Source organism: Papilio machaon, chromosome 15 (genome assembly GCF_912999745.1).
Source record: "Papilio machaon chromosome 15, ilPapMach1.1, whole genome shotgun sequence".
NCBI lineage: Eukaryota > Metazoa > Arthropoda > Insecta > Lepidoptera > Papilionidae > Papilio > Papilio machaon.
Window position 1 is genome coordinate 2354873 of NC_060000.1, and position 12948 is coordinate 2367820.

The window sequence follows — 12948 nt, forward strand, 5'->3', positions numbered from 1 at the left end:
GAAAACATATGATAAATATTACCATACTTCGATAGACCAAAAAAATATTATATGTTACAGAAGAATAACTCAATGTAACAAAAATAGTATTGAAATCCAATTTTGCAGACGTCACGTCTTCAAGGGAATGAATTATCATAGAAAATTAGTTTTTCCGAAGCTACTGTTATAGTCACGAGGTAATTTGCCTAAGCCCGAAATAGAGGCTATAAGAGGCCAATAAATTGATTGATAGCTTCCTCCGGGGACCAACGCTGACATACGACTTGCAATTTCTTACATCATGTTACGAGTATGACGTACGTTTTCTTGGGAAAGAATTGCATAGTGTTTGAGAGTTTTACTAATGATTTTCTCATTCTTTTTTAAAGGCAGAAATATCACGGAAAACTGCATTTTTAACTTAATTGTAACGTCAAACCTTAAAAATTTGGCAAGCGTTTTATATTTCAGTAAATTCGTATTTCTTTACAACAACATGACTGCATTGTTATTAATGAAATCAATTAAAAGGTCTCGATACAGTTCCAAAATTATGTTACGAAAAAACTTACTAATTGAATGGCGCTTAGTACGAAATACAATATACATAATTTAAAACTAGGCTGCGCAATTTTAGCAAATCCGCAAAACTTCTTTTATTATAATTTTAGCAAAATTCATCGTTCAAATTAAAAGTGGCCAGGTCGTTTAAGGTGTATAAAATGTTCAGTAGGCTCTTCAACATTGGAAGAGTTGATCGGAGCACTTCTGGTGCTCCAATTAACTGCTGACGTAAAAACTTTTGACATTATTCGTCGAAAAAAAAAGCTTTTTAGTTACTATATTTAGGGATTAAAGTAAAGGACAAATTATTTAAATGATAATCTACGCACAGTACAGTTTTTCCTGTACAAAACAATGCAAGAAGCCCATTACGAAATACTATTTTCGCTTTATTATTATAAACTCTATTTAATTTCTTTATCCCTTTGAGATTTATGAATGACAAAGATATATAGCATTACAGGACTTTAAGTCAAGTTAAAATACGATCTAAAAAACTCAATGACGAATTGTTATACAATTCGATACAGCTCGGCTACAAGTTCAGGAAACTTGTAGCCATCGACCGATATTGATGTCTACATAGATAGCGGTCTCATCCATCGGGGCCTGTATAGGCTATACGGTATTACCCTGTGCCAGTCGACGCCATATATTTCCCCGACAAGCTCCGTTTCTCCCAAGCCACAATGTCTCCCTATTCAATAACCGTTTCATCAAAAACAGTCGCCACCGATGTTGAATTTTTATGGACCTACAATACTGCGTATGCATATTGTTTCTCTAATTAGAGAGATTAAAGGAAACCATAAGTAGTATCTATTTTAACCTTCATGGATATAGAAGTAGAAGAATATCGTTAAAAACGGGAAAATAATGAATTCTTTTGAGTTTCGCTAGTAGATATAACTCAAATGAATCCATTTTACTGTCTACCTCTTCTGTAGCAGCTGCTGCAGAACAGCAACAGCAGTATACGACCTAGGCATAGTGAGAGAGAGCATGTATCAAAGCATGACGTAAAATCTTTCATTAAGCTTTAACTTTTACTAAAAGTTAAGAATCGCGAATAGCATTTTAGCTCCTCACGTTTCCTAATCTAGTGGCTGCAATCTGAGCAAGGCAATCAAGTGAAAGTCATTTCTTGTCGGGACCCCGGGGCAGACAGGTATTACCTTCACAATATACTGAAGTAACTCCCAGGTCGATTTCAAGTGGATGATATTTTTACCAAAAGTATGTGATACATAAAAAATGTTTAACTTTATATAACATGACATTAATAAGGTATTTCGAATATTAAAAAAAAAATTAACAAATTAGTAAAAAGTATAAATCATTGAAATAATTTTAAGACTGCCTCTTTATTTACGTTAAAAAGTGAAATACAATAAATTACAGTAAAACCTCGAAATTATAAACGACAAACAGTAAACATTGACAGAGTAAATAACACAGGTTTCAGTGTTGATTTTAATTTGTTACTTTGTTAATTGCTTGTATGGAGCCGCTGTGGTGTGTCGTACCGTTGATTAACTTTATTAAAAAAAAATCCGTGTTTTTCTCGGGGCTTATTTTGTTTGAAAATTCAAAAGATGTAATAATGAAAATGACACCTTTATAAATAGGAGCTTTGTTTTTAATTTTAGTCGATAGTATTTAAAACAAAAGCTTATTAAGTTAATTATTAATATTAGCTTATTAACATAAAAAAACCTAACTACCTAACCTAACTGATTTATCTATAGTTACTACAATTAATGCTCTTACCGTAAAGCCGAGTAAAACGTCTTAAGAGATTATTAATTTTCTTGAGTATTTAATATCCCAGTAACAAAATGTTAAGGCCATTAATACTCAATATACTATAGAAAATTATGAAGCTTACTATCAAGATGAATCATAGAACTTCTTAACTAGACAAGTGTATTGATATCAGATCAAATCTCTAGAAGCACGCTTAAGGCGTTTGCTAAAATATATTATGCAAAAAAAATCTGTGCATTTAAAATGACAATTTCAATGCATTGGTTTTACACATATTTTTGTACTAACGATGATACCCATTATTTTTATTAATAATAAACTAATCCATTATGTAAAATAAAACATTTCCTCCTGCAGCTTTTGTTTATTCTAGGTTTCCCTCGTTGCCTTTCGAAAATGTAAAATAAATTCATAGACAATTTATTTAAAAATACATAAAAGGTTTGAAAGTACAGGAAGGTGTATAAAACGCGAGCGAGAGCACAGGAAACTGGTGCATTTCCGACGCCGGTCATGCAAAACGGCGCATATATTTATTTTAAATATTTGCATCAAATTTTCTGTGATATTTGTATTATTTATTTGGCAATCACCTGTTTATATGTTATATTCAACAAAGTTTTTACAAAGTTTCGTTAGCATATGCAAAATTATAGATATTTGTCGTTTAGTAAGAAGATAGTCTTCTACAAGATGATTTTATCCTTTTTGAAATCAAACAATACATACCTAATAAAATTGTTTTGAATAATCCAAAACAGTCAAAGTGTAAACACAATGCACCAATCGTAATTGAATTACACCCGTCTGCTAATAAATGTTCGTACATTCAACATATTGTACGTATATATTGTTACACGCTCCTCTTGCCACCTTGAACACGACGAGATGAATCGACAGTCGCTTGATTGCTTCGTTAGATCAAACTAACAAGTCGTTAACGAAGCGCGCCTTGTCGTTTCGATCTTACCCGAAAATGACCTTGTCGCTATTGCTATTTTAAATTGGTAGGAGAATAAATAAATTTAGTATTTAGTATGTACACATGAATTGACATCACATTGCTCGAGGATAAAGCTTCCTATATATAAAAAATATTTTTTTGTATGACGTACATTCATAATTTCAGCCATATTCAGAAAACGCTTGTTATGAATCAAAAGGTACTAAATCAACCTAACCTCATCTGAAGTCCTTTGAAAATTATATCAAACATGCAAGCTAAATTATACATAAAGCTACGAATTCTTGGTTTGAATTATGCTTATTTGATACAATCTGAGCAAAAATTTATAAGTATTCATCTTCCACGAATATTTTACTTGTTCTATGACTTGTAAAACTTTTCTGATTGTTTATGGGTACTTTGAGCCTAGCACGAATATTTGTGAAAAACGCTTTCATCGACAATTACATCAAAATTAGTATGAAATTTTTGGTGTCATTTCCGCCCGATTAGGCGCTTTACAAATTTTAATACAAATTTCTTCGATGATGATACGATGACGATTGTCACAAATATTCGTACTAGGCCCACTGGTATTTGCGTTACGGTAATAGACTCAGTAAATACAATGTAGAGTGATCCTGATTTTTATCTTTACGGTGTCATAGTGATAGTGTAGAAATTATGAAGAGGTCACAGTAAAATTTATAATTCCGAAATTGTTAAAAGAAAACAAATACCAAATTTACAACACCAATGACTCAAATACCTGAGTCATCAAAAGAAAATGTATGTATTAAGTACTTTAATATAAATAATACATTTTTTCCCCAATGGCACATACATGTTAGTTTCTATAACCATGGAGTCGGCTACGACGTAAAAGCTTGCATACTGGAACCACGCGACCTTGATACAAAAATCGTACCCTCTCTCCCATTGTAAGCAATCTTTACTGCGGCGAATATAAAAGCTAAAGGTTTCTCACGCTCATGGGAAAAACATTCTTGATACTTTCAATTTATTACATATGAACTTGTAAAATACATATAATCTTAAACAAAAGTAGTATAACTCAAACTGCCAGACTCAGAGTTGTTCAAAGATTGGCCTTAGGGTAGAATATCTTATATTATTAGGCAAAAAATATAAAACACTAGCTTTTACCCGCGACTCCGTCCGCGCGGAATAAAAAAAAAAATAGAAAACGGGGTAAAAATTATCCTATGTCCTATTCCTGGTTCTAAGCTACCTGCCCACCAATTTTCAGTCAAATAGATTCAACCGTTCTTGAGTTATAAGTGGTGTAACTAACACGACTTTCTTTTATATATATAGATTAAGCTAAATTCGAGCCGCATCCAAAACATTAATGTCCCAGATTTGAATATATAGTATTTCTTATAATTACAAGATCTTTATCTTCTGGAACGAGAGCCAAAAAATGCCCATTACGGATATAAAAAAATATGTGGTCTACAAAACAGTGACTACGTTATACACTTATTTACTGCTTTTTATTAGAAATTGTGGGGTTGGAACACCATTTTCTCCCTTACGCTTAAAGTAAGGTGAAACTATAAAATATTTATGCATATTTAACTTAAAAGTAGAGAGAGTTAAAAGGTTTGCAGGGAATCATTTTACTTTACAAAATAACAAAAAATTTAAATATTTTAAAAGAGAATAGAAAATCGGTTTCATAGGCCTCTCTCTCGCCTGTATAAATTAACATGGAAAGAATTGTAAATGCTTAAAAATTTCAAGTCAAAACGTTGAAACCAAAAATAACTACGACATTTGTATGCAAAAGCGAAGTGTAAACATGAACACAAAACACAGTATCGTCAAAAGACAGGTAATAAAAAGGCGCGCTCTAAACTTTTCAGACGAGATTTTTGCAAAAGCGGACGAAACAAAAGACAGCACGTCAACCGGAAGGTAATGGGCACGTGCTGATTGAAAGTGGCTCTTTTTGTTTGTGATTCCAAAAATACTGATGAAAATCCCAATTAACTAGGAATTGTAAAGGAAAATGGTTAGCTATAAATAATAAGTAAGTAATATCTCATTGTTTTTTTTTTTTTTTATTTATTTAGGGTTGCCAACAAAATATGTTACACACAGTTATACATAATTTAAAACATAAGTTTCATCTAAGCGTAATCTTAAACATATTTCAATTACAGGCAAACACAGCATTCATGTAACCAAAGAGAGTATCACAATAACAAAACTATAAATAACATTATACTTATACACATCTAAACACTTTGATTTGTTTGATTGTTTCATTTAAATTCTTGAGAGGAACAGCTTGTGTTAAAATCAACATAAATAAACAATATTTTCGCGTTATTTATAAAGATTTCTTTTTATTGGTACTAGCTGTCGCCTGCGACTCTGTCCGCGCGGATTTAAAAAAAAAAAACCTTAATAAGTATCTTATGTGTCCTTCCAGACTAAGTTATACATCTGTGCTAAATTTCATCAAAATCCGTTCAGTCGTTCCGGAGATACCTCTAAACTTTCGCATTTATAATATTAGTAAGATTAAGAGTAGGTATGTACATTTATCTAACGGACTTATGGTGAAGAAGAACATCGTGATGTTATCTGCATATATCAGGGAAGAAATTCAAATACATACATGTATGTGTAAAGTCAACCTACCCGTACTGGGTCAGTGTGGTTGACTACAGTCACCCCTAACTTGAGTATAGCCCCTCGGAGGGACATTCATGAACAGACGATGAAGGATTAAGAGCTTTCGTCTTACATTCTCAGGATGTTAATAAGCCTTTTGAAGAGAGATCTCGCTTTTCAATTATTTATTCAAGTTTATTAGAAAACAGTGCTAAATTACTATTTTCTTGCATCTAATTGCAACATTAATTTCCATGTAGCGAGCGTCGCAAATATGATTAGCAGCAATCAACATCACAAACAAAGCATTCACTTCACGACAAGCAAACAAATATCTGTTGGTCTTACTCGTTATATGTTAATCTTCATTTCTTTAAAGATAATGAAAAGGACAACAATGTTTTTGTATTAATATTCCATTATTGGAAAGTTAAGGTTAAGTATATTTGCATGGTTTTACTTGTAAATAACATTAAGCTGAATTTTTTTTTATATGCTGTGCCAATCTCGCTAGATTACCTTAATCCTAACAACGAGTGTCCGGGCTATGGACAGGGGCCAAGGGGCGGGGTGCAGGGGACAGTGACGTAATGCCGGCCCCCGGCCTGCCGCAGCGCGCAAAACGCGGACATTACGGATCACCGAGCAATGGACATGGTAATTTAAATGAAAAAAGTAATTTCATTTTTTTATACTTCTAATACACTTTATAAACTACTTTGAACTAGTCCTTATAGACCTCCGTACATTTTAAAACAGTCACACCGGACATCATAACAGAAGATGGCAGAGATAATAGAAGGTACCTGCTACAAAGACGTTTAAGGGTTGGTTAACAAAGAAATAAAATGTCAGTATTGAATTATTTTAAATCCTTTAGTCCGAAGTTTGAATAATGAATGAGTTAGTAATTATTAAGTCTTTTATTACTTTTTATTTTTTGTCAAACAAATGAGTAACGTATCAAGTATCGCTCAATGGAGTATTCATTTGATCGTGAAGGCATAGGTGTTTTTAGTTTAGCAGTATGTGTTTATTAAATATGATCAGACATCTGCGCAATGCGGTCCTATAACGAGGCACGTAAATAGCTACAATCAACGTAACCACAAAGTTATCTGATATACGAGTAGCAATTTGTCGTTGAATCGTCTCGTTTTAACTTCTAAACTCAACTAAATTGTATGCTTAACTTTTCTAGAATCAATCTCTCAGCGAAACAATATATTTCGTTTCAATATACAATTGAAGTGTTTTAATTTTAGACAAAATGCACATCTTTTTGCTAAAACTCGTGTACCAAAAAAATTATTAACAACATAATTTACTCAAAGCATATTGCGAATATTATGACAAATAAATAAATTAAATCAATAGATATATTTCGTCGTTTTGTTGAACTTTTTTTTTACAAAGATGCACAGTGCTGTTTTATATGTTACTTTGTGCAAAAATATACGGGTAAAGCGTGGCAAAGTAATTGAAACAAAGTTTGGTAACCGCAACATTACACTTCTCATGCAATATTTATTTTTTTCGTGGCAACTTTTTATTTACACAAACTTTGTTCGTAAACTTTTAAATGAAAGTTTTCGAATATATCAATCAATACATAGTATAAAACAAAGTCGCTTTCGCTGTATGTCCGTATCTATGCTTAGATCTTTAAAACTACGCAACGGATTTTGACGCGGTTTTTTTTAATAGATAGAGTGATTCTTAAGGAAGGTTTGTATGTATAATAAATGCATAATATAGTAGAGAAACACTGATAAATTTAAAGTTTTCTAATGTGATGTCGTAAATAAGCACGTTTTTTTGCGCTTATATTGCAAACGCTGGCTGAACCCTACGAGATAGACCAAAATAATGTACTACAGTATTGTTCACCTTAAAAAGTTCAACAAAAAAGTCCGCGATGGTATATGTCTATCTCTTAGGGATAACCCAGCATAACCATTTTTATTCTTTTACGAAGTGATTTTAAACAATACAGCATTAATCCTTATCCATTTAAGTACCTTAAATAAATTGTGCATTTATTCTGTAGTAGGTATATTTTGCATTGCACCCGTGCGAAGCCGGGGCGGGTCGCTAGTTATAAATAAAACATATTGATATAAGTTCGTCGTAGTGCGTCGGTGGTTTAGGAGTAAAGCTGCTTGTAATCTGCAGACAGGACCAGTTCGAATCCCGCTATGTACTAATGTGTTATTTGGCTTGTTTCGATTTACATATACATTTATCCGACGCTCTTACTGTGAAGGAAAACATCGTGATGCAACCTGCACATACCTGCGGAGAAACTTAAAAAATATGTGTGAAGTCAAACAACTGCGCGAGCGCGGTTAACCATGGCCCAGTCACGATTAACTTACCCTAAGTTAGTTAGTTATCCTAGTTAGTGACTGGGACATGGTCTCCGAGCCCCTCAGTAGCAGTATAGTGAGCTGATGATGACGATGATGATATAATTTCTTTGTTAAATGTTAGTTTTCAGTATGTGACATTTCAGGTTAGATACATATATGCAAATTATCTTTAGCAGCATGATGTCGCATATAATCTCATATCCAACCATCCCGCCTTCATATATGGTAATACATCGTTCATTATTCATGATTTCACTTTCTAAACGTCCAGATTTATCACCACTCGAGTAAATTAATGCACATCGTACGCAGTGAAGTATAAAGTATAGGTAAACGTCACCTACCCTTTATAAAAAAAGGAAATGTAACACTATTATTTCTTATATTTACAAGTAATATTTCTACTTTAATCTTGGTAATTTATTTTTATAATAAACAAGACTTTTCTTAAGAACCATTCATACAATAGAAAACGGTTTTCGAATACATACATCGTACAGTCAAAAAATTAAATTCCCTTCTCACAAAGGATAAAATGTTACTACAATAACTGTAAGGTAGTTTTTATGTATGTTAGTCTTTTCATATACTTCACTTCTGATTTTGGATACTCACCTACTTCATTGCTCATACTGAACACGAAACAATCGTTGCAAAACAAACTTTGTACTGTAAAAACAAAGATCGGGCAAAGCGATGCGGGCCGAAATTAAAAACCTCGCATTTCAGTAAATAAAGAGAATTTATAAAACAAATAGTACGTACTCACATCATTTGTTCTTTTGTAATTTAACGCTCATGTTAAGTAAAACTTTTAAAGCGTAACATTGTAAAATAATTAGCATTATTTTTATTTCATAAGATGGCAAACGAGCAACCTGAAAAGCGAGATATCTCTACGCCTAAAAAGCGAAGGGATCGCTGCAATTGCAGATGCATTGCCTTACCTTTTATCGACAGGATGGGACCGAGGAGGTGACGCACAGAAAGAGGATATTTTTCCTATGTATCTTTCCAATTTTCAAATCCACTTCCCCTTCCCATCCGTACCTTATAAGAAAAGGGTAGGAAGGAAACGTGAACTAAAATTAGGCCGCTGGCACGCACACTAATCAGACGAAATGCGGAATTGCTTCCACTTCGCGCCTGTCTGCTGGTTGGTCGTGGTATTGCACCGGTCGACCCGGCCCATTAGTGCACCCAACAAATATTGTTGTTACGGGATCTACCACTGTTAAGTTTGTTAGTTTGTGAAAAATCATTTAAAAAATATTTATGTCGTTGACATACGTTCTTATCGAAGGGCTTGAGCCTACCTTAAGTTGGGGATGACTAGACCTAACTCATCTAAGATGGCTCGAGGCCCCTGAGCAAGGATAACATGGTCCTGTTGCGACGTGCGCAACGGACCATGGCTCAGCGGGCCTCCAGAGCGTATCGCACCGTCTCGTACGAGGCGGCGTGCCTCATCTCCGGGAGCCTCCCTTGGGACCTCGAAGCCGGGGTCCTGGCGGAGGTTTACCGGAGAAGGGCCCTGATGCGGCACAGAGGCGAAGAACCCCTTCCGGAAGAGATCGTACGCTGGAGGAAGGAAGGACGCGACGATCTCTTCCGGCGATGGGAGGAGAGGTTGGCGGACACCTCGGTGAGCAGGCGACTCGTCGAGGCTGTCCGCCCCGTCCTGCGCCAGTGGGTGGAGGCGAAGCACCGGGAGCCGACTTACTTCCTGACGCAGCTTCTCACAGGGCACGGCTGTTTTGGCCGTTACCTGTGTGAAGTTGTGGGAATTGAGTCGGATCCCGGTTGCCGACATTGCGCGACCGGCGCCGTGGACACGGCCGAGCATACGCTCGCCGTGTGCACGGCCTGGGACGCTCAACGCGCCACACTCACTGGCGCAATAGGACGCGATCTGTCGCTGCCGGCCGTTGTGAGATCGATGGCCGACAGCGAGCAGAGCTGGGCCGCCATCGCCTCGTTTGCACGCGAGGTGATGGCGGCCAAGAGAGAAGCCCTGCGGGAACGGGAACGCGCCAGCGAAACGCTGCCGCCCCGCAGGGCCCCAGCGAGGGGCCGCCGGCGTACGAGGTACGCCGCGGCCCTTCAACCAATCTGAGGTGGCCACGCGCGGCAGGCCGGGGGGCCTGCTGCGCCGAATGTGGCGGATGCCCTCTCTCCTGTGTTCCGAGGGAGGGCATCATAGGGTGATGGGAGGGGGTGTTAAAAACAGCCCCTCCCTACACGTGTCGAGCCCCTACCAAGGGGCTCCCCTAGCCGGGTCGTGGATAAACTAACGTAGATGCCACGGCCCGGTCAGGCGAAGGAGAACACCGCGGGGTTTAGTGGGTATTCCGGTCGCCTTCTGCGGCCGGCGAGTCCCACACGAAACCGTCCCTGCTGCCCCCGCAGCACGGACGGCGAAGTGCGTAAATGCATTCCCCGCGTCAACAAAAAAAAAAAAAAAAAAAAAAAAAAAAAAAAAAAAAAAAAAAAATCTAAGATGGCTCAGTGCAAATAAATTAACTGCAGACACATCTTTGAATTACTTTCCTGATCTGTGCAAGTTTCCTCACAATGTTAGTGAACATTAAACAGAACAGACAGCTGGAGTATTAAGAGAGCAGGAGGAAGTATTACGAATTTATGGGAAGGATAAAGACATGTTATATTAAAAACCCCACATACACAACGAAACTATGACGATTTGCCGTCTCTTTCTACCTTATTAAAAAAGAGTAGGTAGCGACTATTCCAGTTCAATGTAAATATGTGCCGTTCAGTCGGAAAGGTTAATTACAACGGTAGTCATTTGTGAGCTGAACATTTCTATTGTGAGTAAAGTCTTCATTTAATAACAGTTCCCAAGTACCCTCATAACCTTTGTTATTCGCAGTCGAGTTAAGGCCAGGAGTTATTCAAACGAGAAAGGTTCTGTTTGAAGGTTTCTGTTTATGACGTGTATAAACACATTTATGCTTAATTTAATTCGCGAAAATAAAACCTGAGGTAAATTTCATTTAACGGAAATTACTTCTATTGTTGGAAACGTTATGTTTATAGGATTGAAAACTTTCCGAGCAATTCATCTGTAGTAGATTTTATATGAAAACGATAAGACGGTGTTAGAATTCTAGAAATAAAGGGTTGATAACCTTTTAGACCTCAAACGTTGCATGAATCAGCACATGAAAAAACATGGCTACTCGAATTTTATGCTAAGTAATTATTGTTTTAATTCATGAAATACTTACGTAGAATAATGTAGAGTTGGTCGAATGAAAATTGGCGGTTGTTTTTGCGCACTAATTTGACCCACGATTTCACCTACGCCATATTATATTGAAACTTCCAATTATTCAGCGTGGGATCGCCTTGTCAGTTGTCTATTAATATCCCTTTCTATGAAGTTAATACTAATATTATCCTAATTTTCGTATAGACATGATTGAAAATTTTATAGCATAAACAGTTTGTAGTTTTCAAATAAAATAATGAATACTGCACCCCATACTTGATTTAGCGAAGATTGTTAATTCAAAAATATATAACGAAGGCTTTTATTATTTATTTTGCTTACTAGCTGTCGCTCACGACGTTGTTCCCGCTACATCAGCCAGCTTCCAGTAAAAATTCCGTTAAAATTGGTCCAGATTACCCGGACCAAACGACGCTAATCTAGTTCGTTGAAATAAATGTAATTCTGGAAGTCATTTGGTAAATTATAATATAAGATAACATTTTCCGTTACGATTTATCCTGAAAAAATTGTACCTTTAATTGAAGAGTATCCCTAAAATAAATAGTATTTATGGACAATAGCATTTGCGTAAAAATCTACCCACATAATAGACCAATCTTAGCCACTATCTATCAATAAAAAAATATGAAAAAAAAACTATTACATAATTTTGTCGAAACATTATGTTTTTCACTCGACTTAAAAATCAATTACTACATACCAGCAAGAACCTATACTAAAAGGTCGCCACTCCCACCTTAATTCAGTCATGAAACCGCGTCAACCTTTAACCTACTACTAAAGTTTAAGCGGTCAAATATAAAGACCGCTTTTTATTTATTTTTTAATTTACCAAACAGTAAGTCACCAGTGAGCGTCGGCGGCGCAGTCATTAAGCGCTTAACCGGACTGATCCGAAAACAACACGTCCGGGTTCGATCCCCATCACCCCAGTCCTCATTTGAACTGAAGACGCGGTCTCTATTTTTGAATAATCTGTTTAAAAACATATTATCTCTTTCTTTCTCTTTGACGAAACTGAAATAGCAATATATTTTTTTACAGGTGGGGTAGTGGAATGGAAACCCACGGTAAATGCAAACGTTTCGTAACTCATCGTTCTTATCGTTTACCCATTTTAACGGTAGCTGTCCTTATTTCACCCCGTGAATTTGAAAGAGACATAAAATATATTTCACTTTTAACACTCGCTTTTTTAACTATTAAATAATCCCGATGTTCGCAAAATTAATTAATAACCCGATAAAAGTTACAAAGACTGATAGCTAACAGTAAAGTTTTCAAATTTGTATAACTTCGTGCTTGAGCTTTTGAAGATTGATCATGCGATTGGGTTAATAACCCTTGAAGCTTTATAGATTGTATCAAATATCTCTTACCTATACGGTAAAAGAATTTGAATAGATCGTATG

At 35.9% G+C, this 12948-nt stretch overlaps 1 protein-coding gene across 3 annotated transcripts in view; it reads right to left on the bottom strand.

The window, feature by feature from the left end:
* The window catches only part of LOC106721062 (neurofilament medium polypeptide), a 43073-nt gene that overhangs the window by 29573 nt on the left and 552 nt on the right, over positions 1 to 12948 (bottom strand). The window contains exon 1 of one of the 3 annotated variants that reach the window (XM_014515931.2): positions 3043 to 3119. The exons of the other annotated variants lie outside the window; for them this stretch is intronic. The gene's annotated coding sequence lies outside the window, so the exon portion shown is untranslated. Of the gene's footprint in view, positions 1 to 3042; positions 3120 to 12948 lie in introns of those variants that run through there. 3 annotated transcript variants of the gene reach the window in all.